At 46.2% G+C, this 15,270-nt stretch overlaps 1 long non-coding RNA gene across 1 annotated transcript in view; it reads left to right on the top strand.

Moving 5' to 3' along the window:
* The window catches only part of LOC140470499 (uncharacterized), a 46,865-nt gene extending 33,839 nt beyond the window's left edge, over positions 1–13,026 (top strand). The window contains exons 3-4 of the long non-coding RNA XR_011956497.1: positions 3,239–3,646; positions 10,056–13,026. This is a non-coding gene — a long non-coding RNA (uncharacterized lncRNA). The remainder of the gene's footprint in view (positions 1–3,238; positions 3,647–10,055) is intronic.
* The last annotated feature ends 2,244 nt before the right edge of the window (positions 13,027–15,270 follow it).

Below are 15,270 nucleotides of genomic sequence, written 5' to 3'. Positions count from 1 at the left end.
GGGGAAAGATATAAAAGAGACCTAAGGGGAAACTATTTCACACAGAGGATGGTACGTGTATGGAATGACCTGTCAGAGGAAGTGGTAGAGGCTGGTACAATTGCAACATTTAAAAGGCATCTGGATGGATGTATGAATAGGAAGGGTTTGGAGGGATATGGACCCTGTGCTGGCAGGTGGGACTAGATTGGGTTGGGATATCTGGTCAGCATGGATGGTTTGGACCGAAAGGTCTGTTTCCATGCTGTACATCTCTGACTCTATGACTCTCTACCGAGGTAACTCTTACTCACACAGGTGAATAAAGTTTAAAAAAATCACACAACACCAGGTTGTAGACCAACAGGTTTATATGAAGCACTAGCTTTCCGTGCACTGGCCCTTCATCGGGTGGTTGACCAAGTCTGTTTAAACCTGCTGGGATCTCTCGTACATCAAATCTGTTCACACGTTTTGAGTGTATTATTGACCTTAGAGATCTTGCTGACTGTTATCACTATACGTGTATTTTCACCCCCAGGGAGGGAGAGAACGAACCCATTTTGTCTGTATACCACTCGCCCTGGGCAACAGCAGGCTGACCCCACTGTATGTGCATCCCCGAGCCTGGGGAGACAGCTGACTGACCGGACCGACATCACTGTGAATGCATCACCAGCTTGGAGGAGAGAGCAGCCATGCACCATGTGCGTGCAACACTCACCCTGAGGAGAGAGCATACTGACCCCACTGTATTTTTCTCACTGCCTCTTGGGAGAAAGCAGACCGACTCCCTTGTGCATGTATCAATGACTCCAGCGACAGAGCAGACTGACCCGACTGTTTTTGGTATCTGTGAACCTGGAAAGAGTAGACTGACCCCTCTGTGTGCATTTGTCTTGATCCCGGTGAGCGAAAACACTAACTCCACAGTTGTGTGCATCACAGACTCTGTGGCGAGAGCAGACTGACCCCACTGTGCATGTCACTGAGCTTAGAGAGACAGAGAGAGACTAGACTGAGCCCACTAGGTACGTTTCACTGACTCCATCGACAGAACAGACTGATCCATCTGTGTGTGCAGCACTCTCTCTGTGAAACATGCATACATAACGCACTGTGTGTACATCACTGGCTCCGAAGACAGATCATACTGACCCAACTTGTATGTTTCTTGTTGACTTTGGGGAGAAAGCAGACTGACGCCTTTGTTGGCATGTGACTGTCTCTGGCGAGTATCACTGAACTGCGGAGATAGCAGACTGAACCTTATATATATGTGTGTATACTTTGACTCCTGGGAGACAGCAGACAGCCCCCACTTTGTGAGTGTGCCTGACACCAGCAAGAGAGCAGATTGACCCCACTGTTTGCGTGGTTCTCTTCCCCGGGGAGAGAGCTAATAGACCCCATTGTGTTTGTGTGTGTCACAGATCTCGTGGGGAGAGTGGGCTGATCCCTCTGTGCATGCATCACTGACCCTGGGGCAAGTGCAGACTAAGCGCACTGTGTGTGTATTACAGACACTGTGGAGAGGGCAGACTGATCTCTGACCTCTGGGTGAAATAGACTGAAACCACAGTCTGTGTGTCACTAACTCTGGGGAGAGAACAGTGCGAAGGCACTGTGTGTGTATCTTGACCAGGGGAGTGAACAGACTGACCCAACTGTGAATGTATCACTGATCTCAGGGAGAGAGTAGTCTCACCCCTCTGTCTGCATATCACTGACTCAGGGCTAAAGCACATTTACCCCAATAATTATGCATCATTGACCCCGGGGAGAGAGTGGAATGACTCCACTAAATTTTGGTTCAGTGACCCCGGGGACAGAGCGAACTGACCACATTTATCACAGACTCTGGGAAGAGAGCAGACTGATGCTACTTTGTCCCCTGATGAGAACTCCAGGACCCAAGTGTTTGGACATCACTGTACCCAGACAGACAGTAGAGTGTTCCCACTGTGTGTTTTTCACTGACCCCAAGGAAAGAGCAGATTGACCCCACTGTTTGCATGTCACTGACCCCACTGCGTGTGCGTCGCTAACTGTGGGGGCAGAGCTGACTGACACCACTGCGTGTGTGTTGCTGATCCTGTGGAGAGAGCAGACTGACCCTTCTGTGTGTGGATCACTGACCTTGGGGTGAGTGCAGACTTAGCCCACTGTGTGCACGTAATGGTCCACGTGGAGATAGCAGACTGACCCCTCTGTGTGTGCATTACTGACCTGGTGGTGAGACCAGACTGATGACCCTAAGTCTGGATCTCGGACCCCAGGGAAAAAAAATAGACTGGATCGTGTGTGTGTGTGTGTGTGTGTGTGTGTGTGTGTGTGTGTGTTAGTTAGTTAGAGGGCAGTCTGAAGGCATTGATGTGTGTATTTTGACTAAGTGGAGAAACCAGACTTCCCCAACCACTGATCCCAGGGAGAGAGCAGTCTCACCCCTCTGTGTGTATATCACTGAGACAGAGCACAATGACCCCATTGTGATATTTATGTATCTCTGATCAAGGGATAGAGCGGATTGACCCCCGAGAAGAGAACAGACTGACACTAATTGGTGTGTGCAACTGTCCCCTTTCGAGAGCTGACTGACCCGAGTGTTTGTACTTAGTTGTCCCCAGACAGAGTAGAGTGACCCCACTGTGTGTTTATCGTTGACGCCCGAGGAGAGAGCAGAATGAGCCCACTGGGTGTGTATCACTGGGATGAAGAAGGGCTTATGCCCGAAACGTCGATTCTCCTGTTCCTTGGATGCTGCCTGACCTGCTGCGCTTTTCCAGCAACACATTTTCAGCTGTGTATCACTGATCCCAGGCAGACAGTAGGGGGAACCCACTGTGTGTGACACTAGGAGAGAACAGGTTGAATCAATTGCGTGTTTATCATTGACGCAGAGGAGACAGCACACTGACTGCTATGTGTCGATGTCGCTGACCTTAGGAAGAAAGCAGACGGACCGAACTGTGTGTATCACTGATGCTGGGGAGAGCAGACTGGCACCATTGTGTGAGTATCACTGACCCCACTGAGAGATGAGATGAAGCCTATTGAGTGTGTATCATTGACCCAGGGGAGAAAGCTGACGGAGGCACTATGTGTCAATGATTCCAGGGAGAAAGCAGACTGTCCCCACTGTCAGTGTATCAATGATCTTGGACAGAGAGTAGACTGACCCTCGTGCCTGTGTATTACTGACCCCAGAGAGACATCAGAAATAAACCTCACTGTGTGTGTGTGTGTATTACTGACACAGGTGAAAGTACAGATGAACAGCACTGCAGAGGTACAACTGATCACGAGGAGAGTTCAGAAAGACTCCACCACACGTGTAAGACTGACACCAATGTGCATGTTTAATTGATCCTGAAGAGCAAGCCAAATGAACCCATTGCATGTGGATCACTGAACCCGTGGAGAGAGCAGACAGATGCAACAATGTCAGTATCACTGGCCCTGGGGATAGAGCAGCCTGAACCAACTGTCAGTGCTTCACTGACTCCGAGAATGGAGCAGACTGACCTCACTGTACTTTGGGTATTATGGACCCCAAGCATCTTACTGCCTGTTAGAGAACAGTACAGCGCAGTGCAAGCCCTTCAGCCCTTGGCCTGTGAAACGAATCTGAAGCTCACCTCACTTCCATTATTCCATGTTCATCCATGTATGTATCCAATGTCCGTCTAAATGCCCTGAAAGTTGGCGAGTCTACTACTATTTCAGGCAAGGCATTCCACGCCCTTAGTACTCTGAGTAAAGAACCTAATTCTGACATCTGTCCTGTATCGATCACCCCTCAATTTCAGGTTATGATCCCTCCTGCTAGCCATCACTATCCAAGGAAAGAAAAGCTCTCACTGTCTACCCTCTGTAATCCTCTGATCATGTATGCCTCGATTAAGTCACCTCTTAACCTTCTTCTCTCTAAAGAAAACAACTTCAAGTCCCTCCGCTTTTCCTCACTTTCCTCCAGACCAGGCAACATCCTGGTAAATCCCCTTTGCATCTTTTCCAATGCTTTCACATCCTTCCTATAATGCGGCAACCAGAACTGTACACAATATTCCAAGTGCGGCCACACCAGAGTTTTGTACAGCTTCAACATGACTTCATGGCTTCGAGATTCAATCCCTCTACCAATATAAGTTAACAGACTGGATGCCTTCTTGATAATCGTATCAATCTGGGTGGTAACCTTCAGAGATCTATGCACGTGGACACTAAGATTCCCCGGCTCATCCACATTACCATGAATCTTACCATTAGCCCAGTCCTCTCTCGTCCTGTTACTCCTTCGAAAGTGAATCACCTCACACTTTTCCGCATTAAACTCCATTTGCCAACGCACAGTCAAGCTCTGCAGCTTACCTATGTCCCTTTGTAACCTGCAGCATCCTTCTGCATTGTCCACAACTCCATCGACTTTTGTGTCATCCATAAATTTACTGACCCATCCTTCTACACCCTCAAGCAGGTCGTTTATAAAAATAACAAACTGTGGTGGTCCCAAAAGACAGCCTTGTGATACACCACTGCAGCATGAACGTTTCCCATCAACTAACACCCTGTGTCTTATTTCAGCCAGACAACTTCTGCTCTAAATCGCTAAATCACCTTCAATCCCATGCTTCCGTATTTTGTGCAATAGTCTACCGTGGGGAACCGTATCAAACACTTCGCTGAAATCTATATGCACCACATCAACCAGTTTACTCCCATCCACTGGTATGGTCACCTTCTCAAAGAATTCAATAAGGTTTGTGGGGCACGAACGGTCCCTCACAAAACCGTGTTGACTATTCCGAATCAACTTATTCCTTTCGAGATGATTATAAATCCTATATCCTAAAATCTTTCCCAACGCTTTACCCACAACCAAAGTAAGGCTCACATTGTCGTTGTCATGGTTATCGCTATTCCCCTTCTTGAACAAGGGGACAACATTTGTGATCATCCAGCCTTCTGGTAGTATTCCTGTCGACAATGGCGGCATAAAGATTAAAGCCAAAGCATCTGCAATCTCCTCCCTGGCTGCCCAGCGAATTCTAGGATGACTCCCATCTGGCACAGGTGGCTTATCCATTTTCACACTTTACAGAATTGCTAACACCTCCCCCTTTAAACCACAATCCCGTCGACCTAACAGCCGAGATCTCAGTATTCTCCTCGACAAAATTGTCTTTTTTACCTGTGTGAATACTGACAAAAGATCCATTTAGCACCTCTCTTATTTCTTTGGACTCGATGCACAACATCCCACTACTGTCCTTGATGGGGCCTACTCTTACACTCGTCATTCTTTCATTGCTTACATGCCTATAGAAAGCTTTAGGCTTTTCCTTACTCCCACCTGCCAAAGATTTCTCATGCCCTCTTCTGGTTTTTCTTAGCTCTTTTTTCGGTATTCCCTGGCGAACTTGTAACACTCAAGTGCTCTAACTGATTTTTCACGTCTCATCTTTACATAAGAGTCCTTCTTCCTCTTGAAATGCGATTATCTTCTTTCATAAATCATAGTTCCCTCGCTCAATAACTTCCTCCCTGCCTGGCAGGTACATACTTATCAAGAACACGCAGTACCTGTTCCTTGAACTAGCTCCACATTTCAGTTGTGCCCATACCCTGCAGTTTTATCCCCCATCGTATGCATCCTCAATCTTACCTATTCACAACATAATTGCCTTTCCTCCACTATAACTCTTGTCCTGCGGTGTACTCCTATTCCTTTCCATCCCTCAAGTAACCGAATTTTGGTCACCATCACCAAAGTGATCACCTAACTCCAAATCTAATACTTGGCCCGGCTCACTCCCCAGTACCAAATCCAATGTGGCCTCACCTCTTGTTGGCCTATCTACATACTGTGTCAGGTAAACCTCCTGCACATATTGAACGAGAACTGACCCATCTAAGGATAGCATTTCCAGTCAATATTAGGAAAGTTAAAGTCCCCATAACAGTGACCCTGTTACATTCGCTGCTATCCACAATCATCTTTGCAATCCTTTTCTTTACATCTCTGGAACTCTTCGGAGGCTTACAGAAAACCCCCCAAAAGGGCGATCTCTCCTTTCCAGTTTCCAACCTCAACCCACACTAGGCGAGTTCTCATCGAGCGTCCTTTCTGCCACCCTAATACAATGCTTAACTAACAATGCCACGCCTCCCTCTCTTTTACCACCTTTGCTGTTCTTACTGAAATATCTCACCCCTGGAACCTGCAACAATCATTCCCTCTCCATGTCTCCAAAATGGCCACAAGTTGGAAGTTCCAGCCCATGCTGCAAGTTCACCCACCTTATTCCGGACGCTCCTGGCATTGAAGTAGCACACTTCAAACCACCTTCCTGACTGCCAGTACACGCCTGCAACCTTGAAACGTTATTCATGACCTCACTACTCTCAACATCCTGTACACTGCAGCTCCAATTCAGGTTCCCACCCTCCCTGGTGAATTAGTTTAAACCCTCCCGAAGTGCAGTAGCAAATTTTAACCCATGGATATCGATACCCCTCTGGTGGACCATCCCTTTTGTAGAGATTCCACATACCCCAGAATGAGCCCAGTTATCCAAGGGGCTGAACCCCTCCCACCTGCATCATCCCTGTGGCCACATGTTCAATTCATCTCTCTCCCTCTTGCTCGCTTTGCTAACACGAAGCATGGGTAACAAACCAGAGATACCAACTCTGCTTGTTCCAGCTCCAATCTTCCACCCTTGCTGCCTGAATTTCTGCCTAAATTCCCCATCTCTTTTCCAACCTCTGTCATTGGTGCCTTCATGAACAATGACTTGGGGCTGCTCCCCCTCCCCTTTATGGATCCTTAAAGCACAGTCTGAGACATCACGGATCCTGGCACATGGGAGACAGCATACGAACCACGAGCCTCTTTTCATTCCCACAGAATCTGCTATCTCTCCATCTAACTATGGAGGTCAACATACATAATATGGGCATGTTGACCTTGGCGAGAGAGCAAACTCACTCCATTGTGTATGCGTCACTGATCCTGGATAAGGGTAGGTTGGATTGACGTTTCGGGCATGAGCCCTTCTTCAGGAATCATTCCTGAAGAAGGGCTCATGCCCGAAACGTCAATTCTCCTGTTCCTTGGATGCTGCCTGACCTGCTGCACTTTTCCAGCAACACATTTTCAGCTCTGATCTCCAGCATCTGCAGTCCTCACTTTCTCATAAGTGTAGGTTGACTCCAGTGTGTTTAGAGATCACTGACCTTGGGAAGAACAGAATAATACCACTGTTTGTGCATCACTGATCTCGAGGAGAGAGCATAATGACCAGACTGTGTGTGCATTACCGACGCTGGGGAGAGCGTGGACTCAGCCCTCTCTGTATATATCACTGAACCCATGGGGAGACCAGACTGCCCCGCTGTGTATTTATCACTGAACCTGGGGAGATGGGAAGGCTCCAATTGCATGTTTATCCCTGACCATGGAAATAAAGCAGACTCACCCCACTGTGTATCAGCATTACTGACACCGGGATAATTCCCAAATGATGTCACTATATGTGTATTACTGATCCGCAGGAGAGAGTGAACTTACTTCATTGTTTTTGTGTGTGTCACTGACTCTGGGGTGAGATTATATTGACACTGTGTGTGTATTGTTGACCTCGGGAGAGCCCACTGACCCTATGGTGTGCAGCAATGACCCGTAGGAGAGGTCATATTGAACCCTCTGTATGTGTGCATCACTGACCGTGGGAACAGAGCAGACTGATTCTAATGTGTCAAGATTTGAGTGATGCTGGAAAAGCACAGCAGGTTGGGCACATCCGAGGAGCAGGAAAATCAATGTTTCGGGTGGGAGCCCTTCATCATCTCTGCCCCGATCCCAATGTGTGCGCCATTGACACTGGAGAGAGTGCAAAATGACCCACTCTGTGCGTACCAATGGCTGTGACACAGAGCAGACTGACCCCACTGAGTGTTTAGTACTGAGGGCTGGAATACAACAGAATGACCACACTGTTACCGTATCAGAGCTCACTGACCCCTTGGCATGTGCATTCCTGACCCCGGAGAGGGAGCAAACTGACCTCAATGTGTGTGTATCATTGATCCCGGTGAGAGAGCAGACTGACCCCAGTGAAGACAGTAGGCTGACACCAGTTTGTGTTGCTTCACCAACCCCGGAGGGAGCAAACTTATGCCAATGTCTGCATATCACTGACTCTGGGGAGCGCGTAGAATGATCCCACTGTGTGTCACTGAGCCCGGTACAAATGCAGACCGACGCTACTATATATGTATCACTGTCCCCGGGGAAAGACAGCAGACACCACTGTGTGTGTATCACTGACCTTGGGGAGTGAACTGATGGACTCGCCTGAGTATCACTGACCCTGCTGAGAGATGTACTGATAGCCACGTGTGTGTGTGTCACTGAAAATGATACAAAAGTGGAGAGAACTCAATCTGTGCACATCACTGATGCCAGGGAGAGACCTGTCTGACTCCTTCCCCCCGCTCATGTCACACTGAGCCAGAGGAGAGAACAGACTTAGGCCACTATATGTTTCTCACTGAACCCGGAAGAAGATAAACCGACCCCATTATGCATGCATATCACCTGCCAGTGTACGTTCATGAACTTTATCTTGTCTCTCTTTCTGAAACCATGGGAAAGTGAATTACACTGATCTTGACTTGGAAATGGTTTCTCTGTTTTGAACAGTTATACATTGCTTAATCAATTTTAGTAACAGAAGAATCGGATATTTGAATGCATCCCTCACCTGATTCCTGAACTTGGTCAATGTCCCAGCATAAATACAAATATTTGTGCAGTAACTTGTGAGTTGGCAGATGTAACCAATTTCCCGCACAAAATAATGCAGAAACATGAACTTGTGACCCAATAGCCACGCCCGGTTCCATATTGAATACAGCATAATGATTGCCCATGACAGTACAAAGTTGGCCGAGATGAAAAACAGTAAAATTAGGGATTTTCTTCGACTCTCCATTTTTGGCTCTGTGCTGTTGTTCCTGTTGCTGAGTGCCTGGAGTCTCCCACGGACTCTGTTGCCTATTAAGATATGTCTGACACATAAAGCATTAAACAGAACAGTAAAAAGAATTGCCAAACATGGTGTGAGAAGGTGATGACTGATTTCGACTATTCCCCAGGATTTAGATAATATAAGACCCGATCTTAACTCACAAAACCAGGGGAGGTTCTTTAGCTGATACTGACCTGTTAACATAAAATACCAAAAAATATTTTTTAAACAGCTCAGTATTGTCACTATTCCCAAAATGACCGATGCATTTTTCTCGGTGCAATATTTACATTTCAGTTTCTGGCAACAGATGGCCACAAATCGATCAAAGGTGAAAGCAACAGTGAACCAGACAGAACAGTCCGTGGCTGCATGGACAAGAACGGTGTGGATGTTGCAAAGAGGGAGGGACTTCACAAACTGAAATTCTTTCACGTAAACAATTGGAATATGCCTCAGAATCAGGTCAAAAATGTTGACCAGTAGATCCGCCACTGCCATGTACACCAGATACTGGGTAACACATTTGGATAGACCACATTGATCCCGTGAGAGGATTGCAATCGCCATTATGTTAACTGTGAGAAAGAGCAACAAAACCTGAAAATTATACATGAGTTGCAGAGCACACATACCATTTGACAATGTACAGAGGAGCACAGTCTTAGAATTAAGGGACACCCATGAAAGACTGAAATGGGAATGTTTTGCTTCTCTCGGAGGTTGTGTGTTTTGGAATTCCTTGTTACAGATAGTTGTGCCAGCCAGAATCGTTGTGGATATTCACACCATTCTGGATTTGAAATGTGAACCATACTTCAGTTTGCAAAAATGCTGCCCTGAAGAAGAATCATGCTGGAGCCGAAAAAAGACTATACAGGGTACATATAAGAAGGATGTTTGCAATGAACGGTGGCGTCTAGAACTTGAGATCGGGTGGGGTGAGGTTTTGCGGCGGGTGGGGGAAGCGTTGGTGATAGTCTAAGGGCACACCATAGCACTTAGACGAAACTTTATCTCTGATTTCCTCTCTGCCTACAGATGCTGCCAATCTGCTGAGATTCTATCCTGACGTTATGTGTCTTAATGGCCCAAGGGGAACACTGACTGGGCCTCGGCGAGCGTGTCATTGACGGCAATTTACCAACACTTAGCTGACGATCAAAAACAGACTGGCGGGATGTGATAAGACAGGAACATCAATGCCAGTGCTTTTGATGTATTGAAACAGCACCACTAGTGGTGCAGCTGGTTCCTGCAACCTGTGCAATCATTGCCGAAGCTGGGATGGATTTCTGACGTGTGTCATGTGGACTGACAGGAGGCCAAGATGACATCGGCACGAGAAACCTCTGGCTGAAAACATTTACAACATGCTTCAGATTTTTTCTTTCACCATGTGCAAGGGCTCCATCATATTGTGACATTTGTCAAGCTCCATCCCTCAGTTCCAAGTTAAATTATCTGCCATCATTTACATTTGCTTGGCTTAAATCTCAACTGTTGCTTTGAGGATACTTCAACCCTGTCAACCACAAGCTACTGGCGCTGTTAGGGTCACGAATTCAGGATCGGTGTCTCTTTATCAAGTCTGTACTTTCCTTTCCTCGATATGCTTGTTCCTGCTCATGGCAAGCTCTGCTGAACGTCTATTTTAAACAAGACTGACCACCCGACGTTGATGATAGGATGAGGGAACATACTTTGTGTGCGCACACTGTCACTTACCTTTCGGAGTTCTATGTTTTAAAACTTTTCAAAACTCCAATGGGAACAACCTATTCTGGCTAACATTTCGTCAGCAGCCAAACTGTCAATACTGTGATTTTTCCAGTGCTTTGTGTAACTAAGATGTAACCTCCACACTTTTGGGTTAAGTTTCCCTCAAAATAAATGCTGAACATTCTACCTTTCTGGTCACCACATAACAGGGATGACGTGGACGCTTTGGAAAGGGGACAGAAAAAGTTTACCAGGAAGCTGCCTGGATTAGAGGATATGAGCTTTAAGGAGATGCAAAAATAAAACACTTGCGTTGTTTTCTCTGACCGGTGCAGGCTGAGGGGAGACGTGAAAAATCCAGAAAGCTATAAAATGCTTAGAGACGGCTGATAGTCAGAATTTTATCCCAGAGTTGAAATGTTTAAAACTAGGGGGAAGCATAAGATGAGAGGTGGAAAGTTGCAAGCAGATTCGAGGGGGACAAGTTTATTTACGCAGAGAACTGTAGGAGTGTGGGACGTGCTGCCAGGGTCCTGGTGGAGGCAAATAAGTCAGAACAAGGCAGGCACGTTTACATAAGCACATGAACATGCAAGAATGGAAGAATATGGACCAATGGCAGGCAGAAGGGATTGGTTTAATTTGGTGTCCTATTTCAGCACTATATCGTGGGCTGGATGGCCTGTTCCTGTCCTGTACTGTTTTATGTTCTATGTTTTTTTTCCAATTGCTTACTTTTCCTGCCCCCATTGCGATTCAGGCACGGGGACAACTTGATTCCACAACACAGAGTTTTGCATTCTGATCACATTTCAATGATGTTAATGGGGGAAGAAGCAGGAATGTGGAGTTGAGGGTGATCAGATCAGCCATTGAATAGCAGAGCAGAGGTATTGGGCCGAATATCTTATTTCTGCTCCTATGTCTTGTGGTCTCGTCGAATCAAATAGACAATTTCATTTTGTTTTCATTTGGATTTGGATTCAGATTCCCTGATCATCATTTCAGTGCAGCATTGCCTCTTTGGAATGATTATGTGCAGAAGCCAGGTTAGGGTGGGTTTACTTTGTGCACAATTGCTCGAAAGCAGCATTCGTTTTATCTGCATCCTTTAAAAAGAAATAGGAGTAACACAGGTCATTGATATAATTCTGCATGTAATGCTTACCCACCACAGAAACTGACAGTTGCACTGGTCAGCAGCATATTGATGAAGGAAAGCGGAATGTATACCTGAAGTATCCCCTGTCAAAAATAAACCTCCCTCTGGGACCAGGGTGCAGCCTCCATACCTGTCAGGTTGGACCTTCTGTTTCCATGCAGAAATGGCTCTCCTTCCACATTCTACTCTCTGGGCCCTTATAATTCTGATCATGTCCAAACTCACCTCTCTAATTCTGGCGTCATCCCCATGCACAACCTCAATTTATATGAAAGACCTCGATCGTGGTATGGGGAGAACAATGTCAGAGTTTGTCTCTCAATTTGGGAGAATTATAAACTGTGTGGTGGACGGTGTGGAATTCTAAAGGGACATTGACAATTTGGTGGACAGGACAAATGTGGCATAGATGCAGTTTCACCTTCAGTGTTGGACATGCCTTCGGTAGCTGTGGAGAAATGTTTTGAAATTGTGCTCTGGCCCTCCTCGTTGCCGTCCCCCAATTAAAATTCCACCTATCCATCACAGTCTGCTCCATTCCTTAAAACAAGAGAAGTAGGAGCGGAGGAAAACCTTGCAGAACTTCTTGCCTTACCCGTCATTGAATCCGACTGTGGCTAATCTCATCTCAAACTTAACTCCACTTTCTTGCTCACTCCCTTCAACATGTTACCAAATAGAAATCAGTCCATCTTCTCCTTACTTATATTTCATGTGCAAGATTCGACTAGACTATGTGGTAATGGATTCCACGCACCAGTGACCACTGAGAGAAGCATTATTTTTCTCATTTCTGTTTTAAAATTCATACCTCTTATCCAAAAACTGTGACCTGATGAAACATCTTCTGCATCAATCACTGTAGCATCTTAGAGACCTCAATATGATATCCTCGCATTCTGTTAAGCACCAATGTAAAGGTCAAACTTCTCTTCTAGAGAATCAATTGAGTGAAGCTCCTCTGAACTGCATCAAATACAACGACCCCTTCCTCAAATTAGGGATCAAACTAATGTGCAATAGTCCAGACGAGGTCTTACTAATACCTTGCACAGTAGCAGTCACATTGCCTTACTTTCATATGCTGTTACTTTAGAGAGAAATGAGAAAATAAACTTGTTTTCCTTACATCCCGCTATTCGTGGTTGCCTGTATCTTTTGATTCATGCACATAACATAGAACATAGAACATAGAAGAATACAGCGCAGTACAGGCCCTTCGGCCCTCGATGTTGCGCCGATCAAAGCCCACCTAACCTACACTAACCCACTATCCTCCATATACCTATCCAATGCCCGCTTAAATACCCATAAAGAGGGAGAGTCCACTACTGCTACTGGCAGGGCATTCCATGAACTTACGACTCACTGAGTGAAGAACCTACCCCTAACATCAGTCCTATATCTACACCCCCTTAATTTAAAGCTATGCCCCCTTGTAATAGCTGACTCCATACGTGGAAAAAGGTTCTCACTGTCAACCCTATCTAACCCCCTAATCATCTTGTACACCTCTATCAAATCACCCCTAAACCTTCTTTTCTCCAATGAAAACAACCCCAAGTGCCTCAGCCTTTCCTCATAGGATCTTCCTACCATACCAGGCAACATCCTGGTAAACTTCCTCTGCACCCGTTCCAGTGCCTCCACATCCTTCCTATATTATGGCGACCAAAACTGCACACAATAACCACGCAGACCCCTCTGCAGCAAAGCACTCTAAAGCTTAGATGGCTGGACAGTAATGCTATTAACATGGTGGGGATAATGGGGGAAGGAGTGGTATGGCGGCGAGGGCGTTGGTTAACTCAGTTGATTGAACAGCGGGTTTGCAATGCAAAATGATGCCAAAAGCACGAGTTCCATTGTCCTGATCGGTTGGGCTGACCATGCAGACTCTGCCTCCAGAACCTCACCACACACCTGAGTCATGGTGGCCCTCAGGATGGGCTGACTACCAAGTCACCTCTCTAAAGAGAGTGCAGCCCTGTGGTGGTATTGAGCTCATGGGAAATAGCAACAGCAGAAGGCTGTTTGGCCCATCAAACCTGATCCACCATTCAATAGGAGCATTGCTAGTCTGACAATCCTCACATTGACTTTCCTGCCCTTTCCCTGTAATTCTCGTTCCCAATTAAGAATCTAACTATTACAGCCTTAAGCGTATGCAACGACTCTACTCCGACTGCTCTGTACGAAATTCCAATGAGTTGCAACCCTCTGACAGATGAAATTCCTCCTCGTCTCAGTCTAAAGTCTGAGTCCTTGTGTTCTGAGATTATGTGCTTTGTTCCTAAACTCGTCCACGAGAAGCATAGCCCCTTGTCACCAACTGAGAAGTGAACATTGTGATGAGCTCACCTTTCATGACTCTGTATTGTGGCAAATAGAGTCCCAACCTGTTGAATGTTTGCTCATAAACAGAGTAGGAAATGTCAAGCCATCAGCACATACCAATCCAAGCTGACTCTGAATGACACTTATTTCAGACCTGAGCAATTTCAGACTTAAAATCCCTGAGATTTTATTTAGCTTTGGAGCTGGGAGTGGAGAGTTCGCATTTTGCAGGGAACTCCAAAATCGGCAGTTGTCTTTTTAATCCATTCCCAACCCAATTTGCCTTTGGGCGTTTCTCTTAGCAATGAAAATCTTCCACTACCTATCCCTTCCATCTGTGTGTTTCTCCCCTTCCTGCTTGCCCTTTTCATCATTAAAAACTAGGAGAGTAAAAATAAAAGAAGAACTGTTGGAATCTCAGAGGAAAGCTGACATATCTGGAGAAATTCAGCAGCTCTGGCAGGACTTGTGGAGAGGGGGACAGAGTGAACCTTTCCAGTCCAGTGACACTACTTCAGTAACTGGCAGTGTTGACCCCACTCCTGCTTCGGACAGTGGATGCAGCTGGTACTGCTTCTGTGTCTGCTCATGCTGCAAGGAGCCTGTGAACTGTCCTGAAAGCGTTCTGTCCCCCAAAGGAAATGTTCCTGCCTAAGAGCGGACCGTAAAGAATAGAAAACTTCATGGGACATCACATAGCAGTTTGGGAAGAAGGACGTATGTCTGACGGAGTTCAGGTTGACATTTTCTAGCCATTGACTCAATTCAGTGACGAATATTTTAATTGTATCTGCTTTTGACTGGCAACAGTGTGCAGACTAAATTATCATTCAGACTGATCTGTATTAGATTTATGAATGCAGTGGCTACCGGAGCCTAGGAATCCTGCAGTGAATCACTCACCTCCTGATGCCACCCCAATCCCCCCTCTCCAAAGGCCTGTATCCCACCTCAAGTCAGAAAAGTGGTGGAATACTCCTTGCTTGCCTGAATGGGTGCAGCTCCAACAAAACTCAGGTCCCTCGACACCATTCA

This window comes from Chiloscyllium punctatum, chromosome 51, assembly GCF_047496795.1.
Source record: "Chiloscyllium punctatum isolate Juve2018m chromosome 51, sChiPun1.3, whole genome shotgun sequence".
In the NCBI taxonomy this organism is placed as follows: Eukaryota; Metazoa; Chordata; class Chondrichthyes; order Orectolobiformes; family Hemiscylliidae; genus Chiloscyllium; species Chiloscyllium punctatum.
Note: the sequence above shows the minus strand (reverse complement) of the source record. Positions and strands in the feature narration are given on the sequence as shown.